The 6,912-nt window shown below is 46.4% G+C and overlaps 1 non-coding gene across 1 annotated transcript; it reads left to right on the plus strand.

The window, feature by feature from the left end:
• The first annotated feature begins 1,152 nt into the window (after positions 1–1,152).
• On the plus strand, positions 1,153–1,234 carry trnal-aag (transfer RNA leucine (anticodon AAG)). The gene has a single exon. It is a non-coding gene; the product is annotated as a tRNA-Leu (tRNA).
• The last annotated feature ends 5,678 nt before the right edge of the window (positions 1,235–6,912 follow it).

The raw sequence follows: 6,912 nt of genomic DNA on the forward strand, positions 1-6,912 counted from the left end.
CAGATAAATTTAACACTGGTTTTGATACTGCTTTGGACTTTAATGACACATCACTACCAGCCCTTTATAAGCTTGGACAAAGTAACCGACTGACAAAGGGGGCTTTTTGTTTTCTCGTGAAAACGAGAAACCACAATGCAACATCACAGTCTCTCAATTCCGTAAGGCAACAAGGCCAAAGTGGGTCCAATTTACCAAAGTTGCTCGTCAATTTGAACGAGGCCTTCAAATGTTTTGAACATATCATAATTCTTTTATTGCCTCTTTTGTGATTTATTGGGGGGGAAAAGCCGACACATATTTCATCCAAACACTCGATTTTCACGCACAAAGAGGCGGTCGGTTGCTTTTCTGTCGCTCTCGGCAGAGAAGATGAAATCCTTAAATCTTTGCCGCTGTTCATCGATACCCGTTTGTGTCGTAGTTCTCGGTAACGGCGGCTGAACCTCAGAGCAGGTGCACGTGCGCGGGCTCATTTGGGAAGTAAATGCCTGTTTTAAAACTCCAAAGGGGAATTTCAATTTCATCGACACCCAAAGACACGGCGGATAAGGGCGGCCGGGGTTTGGAACACAGACTGGCGCTCCACAAGCTCCATCTCAGTGTCGGCTCGCTGCAGTAAAGGTGATAATACCGGTTCAATTCAGGCAGCAGCACTATTGATCTACAGTCATTTTACTCAAGTTCAAAGTTATCGATCAGGCCTCAGAGGCTCAACAGGGGGAACTGCTGAATCCTGGGGAGAAAAAAAATAAAAATCACAGCAACAGATCATAAGAAAACATTTTCAAGGTCGACATCGACACACTCGTAACGCGGAAACCTTTCACCCTCTGCAGCAGCGGTGGGCAGCAAACAGAGTTACTGCTGTCGTATCGATCAGCACAGGTCATCTCACCCCTCACTGGTGCACGTCAGCGGTAACTGGGAGAACTGGTCGCGGGCTCTAGATATTTGTAACATTGTTTAAATATAAACAGCTGAGTTTGCTTGATTTTCTTTATATGTACGAACTCTTGCTGCTGTTGGGAACATTCCATTAGTTCATTGAACTGGTGTGAACTGCACCTGATGAATAAACTTAAAGCCTACACATTTTATTTGTTGATCACATGCTGAATAAACCATGTGAAATAAAGCCTCCCTCACACAGGTAGCGTGGCCGAGCGGTCCAAGGCGCTGGATTAAGGCTCCAGTCTCTTCGGGGGCGTGGGTTCAAATCCCACCGCTGCCAGGTTGAGTTTTGCTGGTGAGACATGACTTATATAGTGCAACAGAAGCTTCAGCGGAGCTAAGTGTCACCTACCACTGACAGCGGTGGAGGTGAGGAAGCACCAACGGGTAAATCAGGCTCCCAGTCCTGGACAAGGAGAGAATATCTGCCCCAGGACAACCTGCTGACCAGCTGCATCTGTGCCTGGTGTGGCAGCTCCTGGGGCTTTGACAGGAAGTCAGAGTGTGGTGAGGACGACAGAAGAGAACTTCTCTTTCATCCATCCAGGACGCTGGACACTGCAGAGCCTGCACCATAATCAGAGCCTCCACACACCCCCAGCCTGGGCTCTTCAGGCTGGTTGGAACATGTTGAGGATGATCCCAAATGTTGAGAATTCTTCAGAAAAGAGGAGGGGGAAAAAAAGACAGTCGCCACTATGTTCTTCCATTTCCTCGTCCCAGAATAATTTCACCGATCCTCTGGATGTGTATTTCCCTTTCTCTGCCCACCCGTGTGTAAGGGAGGCCATACTTTAGTTTTACAGCCCCATTATCCTCACTCGGATAATATGAACAAACCATTACTTTCACCAGCCCTGACATTAATGCTTAAATGAGCAATACTTAACTCAGACACTAAACTCTCTCTGGGCAGTTCGGTATAGGAGCACTCTTACAGAAGTGAGTAAGTGAGAGCGATACTACTGTATTTACAATGAATATACTATAGGTGTTTATGTGGTTGACTTAGAGTCTTTCTTTGGCCTGTATTTTTCCATCTCTTTATGTCGGCACCTGTCATGCGAAAGATAATAAAGTGTTATGTAAAGTGATGCCCGAACCATAGCATTAAGATTAAGAACGCCAACACTCCATGTCTGAATTAATGGCTCAAACTAAGCGTGAATGAACATGCTGATGAGTATTTCTCGTAAGAAATATGAAATTAATATATCCACTTGAGTGAATTTTGTGGTTGTTCCAGTCCCGGTCTCTCGGTTCCTCTCCGACCACGATAAGGCTGGGATGCGCTTGTCGCGGTGTAAATCAGGCTGTACCACGCAAGCCCTGCTCGCTTTCTTCTTCCTGTTCACAAACATGCTGGCGTTCCCCTGTTGGGAGACTGTTTCAGTTACTGTGAGTCTGAGCATGTCCTAATGACTGACAAGCAGGCAGCAACTCATGCAAATCAGGCAGTGCTACCAGAGTTGAACCCTTACATCTGTCTGCACTGTTCACAGTACCAATTACTACAAGCCTTCTGTGTGCATGTGTGTGTGCTTGTGTGCACTGAAGTACTGTGAATACATCTGTAGTGATACTCTTTCCTAATTCCCTTGCAATTTACAGCTAAAAAAAGACAACGAAGATTATTTTCTGCTATGGGAAAATGGATTATGTGTTTAGAATAAAGATGCTAATGGAATTGAGGGAAAAAAATACTGCTTAGATGCATGTTGTTGACAAACTTTAAGGGGTTAGCTTAACCAACCAAGCCTGTGGCCAATGCGTTATTACCAAATACTGTTCTGTTAAAAAGTTCTGTGACACAAGAAACATTATTATGACATTGAAGTTTTATTTTTTGCTAGGTTAAGCACTAACAACCAGGTTTTCTGTGAGCTAATTCCGCATGGGCTGGTCCTTGAGCAGCAACGGGACGAGAGTTATGTCGTCTTTCCATCCTTGCTCATGCTAGTTCACGCTAGCTGTGGATACGTGTGATGCTGTCATTCCTCAACATCCTTAGAGCTACTTTTTTCTTTGTAATATCTCACAATCATGCAGAATGTTCCATAATCAATGACTCTTAATGCCGTGAAGGCTCAGGACCAGGCGATGAAGGTCATCGGGACTCTTTGATATTTTCTGCTGATGTTAATGATATGTAAATAATTTTTAATGACAGTCACGCCTCGGTTGGAAATTCAGCGCGGCATAAATGTGAGAGATTGAGTTGGGGACAAGAAGATGCGACGAGGTCAAGAATACTGAGCCAGCACCTGCTTTTCTCCATCATTGTCCCTCCATTCATGTCAAATAAATAATAACAGTTGGTTTGCAAGTGACTTCACGGCTGCAGATGGGGGGGCAGGAAGTGATTTGCCCAAAGCTGAGACCACGCAGAAGTATTAGTCTGTCTATGGATGCACCAGTCAATCAAAAGAAATAATTAAAAAACAAGCTTCTCCTGCATCTCGAAAGTTGTCACTCACAAGGAGAAATGTAAGCAACACGAGGAAGCACGGGACATATCTGAATTTGGTTTACGCTTGTCAGACAATGCGTGCTATGTGCGCGCCCGCCCGACACTTTGGAATGCTCCCTTTGGGTCATTTCCACTTAATGTTCTCCACTTCCTGCCCCCCAACTGGATTTTGCGCATCATCGAACTCACGCGACTGCAAACTCCCAAACTTGCTAATGTGAACTGTCACACCAACACATGCACAGCAGTCGAGCATTCTGACCCCCACCAGGCGTTAATAAGGGGTCACCAACCCTGGAAACCTGCAGGGTCAGCTCGGGGTCACCAGGGCCGCAGTCTTAAACTGATGAATTAAACATCAGTCTGGCAGGTATAAATATTTCTCTTCCATTGTGACGGGAGCGGTGCGAGGCGATGTCCCCCCGCGATGTCCCCGACAAGCTGAGGATGATGATTGTTGGTGTAATGAGAAATACGGTGAAGAACAGTCGTGGGGGAGGTAATATGCTGCTGCGGAGACTCGGTGTTTATGGAAAATACGCGAGGAGAAATGAAGTGCAGAGCAAACGCCTTTCAACATATTGAAAACGTAAACTCGCTTCTCTGGACAGAAACAAGCATCCGTTTGTCTTCTGCTGGCGGCTTCAGCGGACGTTCGTCTTGTCCTCAAGGGCACCGAGTGAATTAGTTCCAAATTTAGTTGTCATTAAGGGTCTGAGGATGCTGGTGCAGGGTTAGCAGACAAGAGGCTATGTTATTATTTATCTCCGTTTCACCAGGAAGCAGAACATGGTGATCTAGAGAGATCAACATAACCAGACTCGATCTTCTCCGATCGTATTATGAAGGTTATTGTGCGGGAGGTTTTTAAAATAAAACCTCTAAAGAATGCTACGGATGAACAGCCTTCTTCAAAATGAGGACTTTGTACCCATTGAGCATATCTGTGAAGTGTGAGAACAAGAACAAAGGACTTTGTTTGAAACCACAAGGCCAAATGGAGGTCAGGCAATAACGGATCAAAGTGTGTGTTCCCAGGCGCTGGGAAGAGCCCGCTGCCTTTGATCACCGCCGTTCTGCGGACAGGATGGTGAACTACTGCCTTTGGACCTACGTTTATTTCACCGCCTGAATGCTGTCCTGAAGGACAACCCTGAATACGTGAGACCAGTGTCCTGCCGAGGGGGCAGTTTGGAAGAAGTGAAAAATACATTTGAAGTCTCATAAATCGATATATTTAATTTTATACGCCAGTGAAAAACAACAATATGAGGCTGTGATGGAGGCGCGCTAGCATAACAAAACGCAGGTGTCCTATGAGGCACGGGCGGGTTGTCCCCAGTGTCCAATGATGATCGGATCATTTAATCAATGCAATTGAGAGCGATATTTCCGAAACACTCCTAAACACAAACCAGTGTTATCACGCTGCCACGAAGGATAACTGTCTAGAAATAGAGTTTTTACAAGGAGGGAGAGGATGGGGGGGGGGGGGGGCGAAATGTCCTGTTTCATGATTCAGCCTGAGTACATCATCCCACATTATCCATCTCCGTGTCCTCCTGTCTCCTTGGTGACTACAAGTCTTTTAATAAACTCACGAAATGTTCGGCTCTCCAATGAAGTGCTGCCATTAAAATGCCGCCGTTCTCTTTCTCGCCAAAAAGCATATCTTCGCTGAGATGATGGCTTCATCTTTCTCTCCGCTGTCAAAATTACAGCTTATCAGTTTTAAGTAGTCGGTGCAGTAAGTACGGCTGGGAGAGGAAGCAAATTGCCGTGCACAATTACCTCCTTTGTGAGCTGTGGTTTTCTTGGGGGGGGGGGGGTGTCCTTTTTTCATGTAAACTTGCTTTTTTAGAGGGGTTGAAAATGCAGAAAAGGTGGAAATATTGGAAATGAGGTTGTCTCTCCAGTGATTCTACAGCAGCTTGAAAGAAGCTTGATCCCGAGCCGTGGAAGAAAGAATGCTAATGGGTTGATAGGAGAGAGAGCTGCTCTGATAATGGGCGGGGGTGTCTGGAGCTGTGGGGTGACAGCAGACGTCTGGAGACGGCAGAGGACGCTCTGGGTCCTCCAGAGGCCGACCTGCGGTCAGAGTGATGTGTGTGACGGCGTGTGGCGCTAAAAGCTCCAACCATCCCCCGTCCAGCCTGGGAGGCATTCGCACCAACTTTACTCAACATTTTCTTTGTGTGCACCATCGAACTCTGTCAACATCAGCAGCGGCGCGATGTGAAGAAGCTCGAGATGAGAGCGCCCCCCCACCCCACCCCATCACCCCGAATGAGAAGGGATGGGCGTCACGCGATCCTCCATTTCTTTCTTTCTTTATTTATGAGTCACTAAAAAGGGCGCTGTCGTCAGTGCACTGTACCTCTGCTCGTTCTGCTGGTTTCACTTTGACTCATGGTGCACAAACACATGCATGCGCACGTGTGAGTGAGTGTGAGAGAGTGTGTGAGAGAGAGAGAATGTGTGTGTGAGAGAGAGAGAATGTGTGTGTGAGAGAGAGAGAATGTGTGTGAGAGAGAGAGAGTGTGTGTGTGAGAGAGAGAGAATGTGTGTGAGAGAGAGAGTGTGTGTGTGAGAGAGAGAGTGTGTGTGTGTGAGAGAGAGAGAGTGTGTGTGTGAGAGAGAGAGTGTGTGTGAGAGAGAGAGAGAGTGTGTGTGTGAGAGAGAGAGTGTGTGTGAGAGAGAGAGTGTGTGTGAGAGAGAGAGAGAGTGTGTGTGAGAGAGAGAGAGAGTGTGTGTGTGTGAGAGAGAGTGTGTGTGTGAGAGAGTGTGTGTGTGAGAGAGAGAGTGTGTGTGAGAGAGAGAGTGTGTGTGAGAGAGAGAGAGTGTGTGAGAGAGTGTGTGTGAGAGAGAGAGAGTGTGTGAGAGAGTGTGTGTGAGAGCGAGAGAGTGTGTGAGAGAGTGTGTGTGAGAGAGAGAGAGTGTGTGTGAGAGAGAGAGAGTGTGTACAGTATAACTGTGCATAGATGTCACATTCGATGGTCAGTGGCTCAGACAATCGTACCTCCCGGCTGTGGTGAGCTCTCTAAAATGATCCCCCTGACAGCCTTCATGGCGTCTGCTGTACACAACTGTGTCGTACGTCCCACGTGTGACTGTATATGTAAATAAATAAAGGGGAGATAGAGACACAATGTGAAACATCTTGTCTGACCATCACAGGTTTCCCCTTCATTTGTTCCATTTCAGAATCCCTCTTTCATAACCCCCCCCCCCCCTCGCAGGAGGAGGGTCCTTATGTAATGTCCAGCCCAGATCAGGCCACTGTTATTTATTTATTTATTTATTTATTTATTTATTTATTTATTTATTTATTAAGAGAGAGAGAGAGAAGATCAATTAATATGCATAGCCTGGATGTGAGCGCTAGTGTGGATTACCAGGTTAAAACACTCCAGCAGGAAGTGTTTAGAAAGTTTCGCTTAGTATTGCAGGTACGCAGCATCTTTGCGCCCCCCCTCTGCAGATGGGAC

This window comes from Takifugu rubripes, chromosome 1 (assembly GCF_901000725.2).
Source record: "Takifugu rubripes chromosome 1, fTakRub1.2, whole genome shotgun sequence".
Lineage (NCBI taxonomy): Eukaryota > Metazoa > Chordata > Actinopteri > Tetraodontiformes > Tetraodontidae > Takifugu > Takifugu rubripes.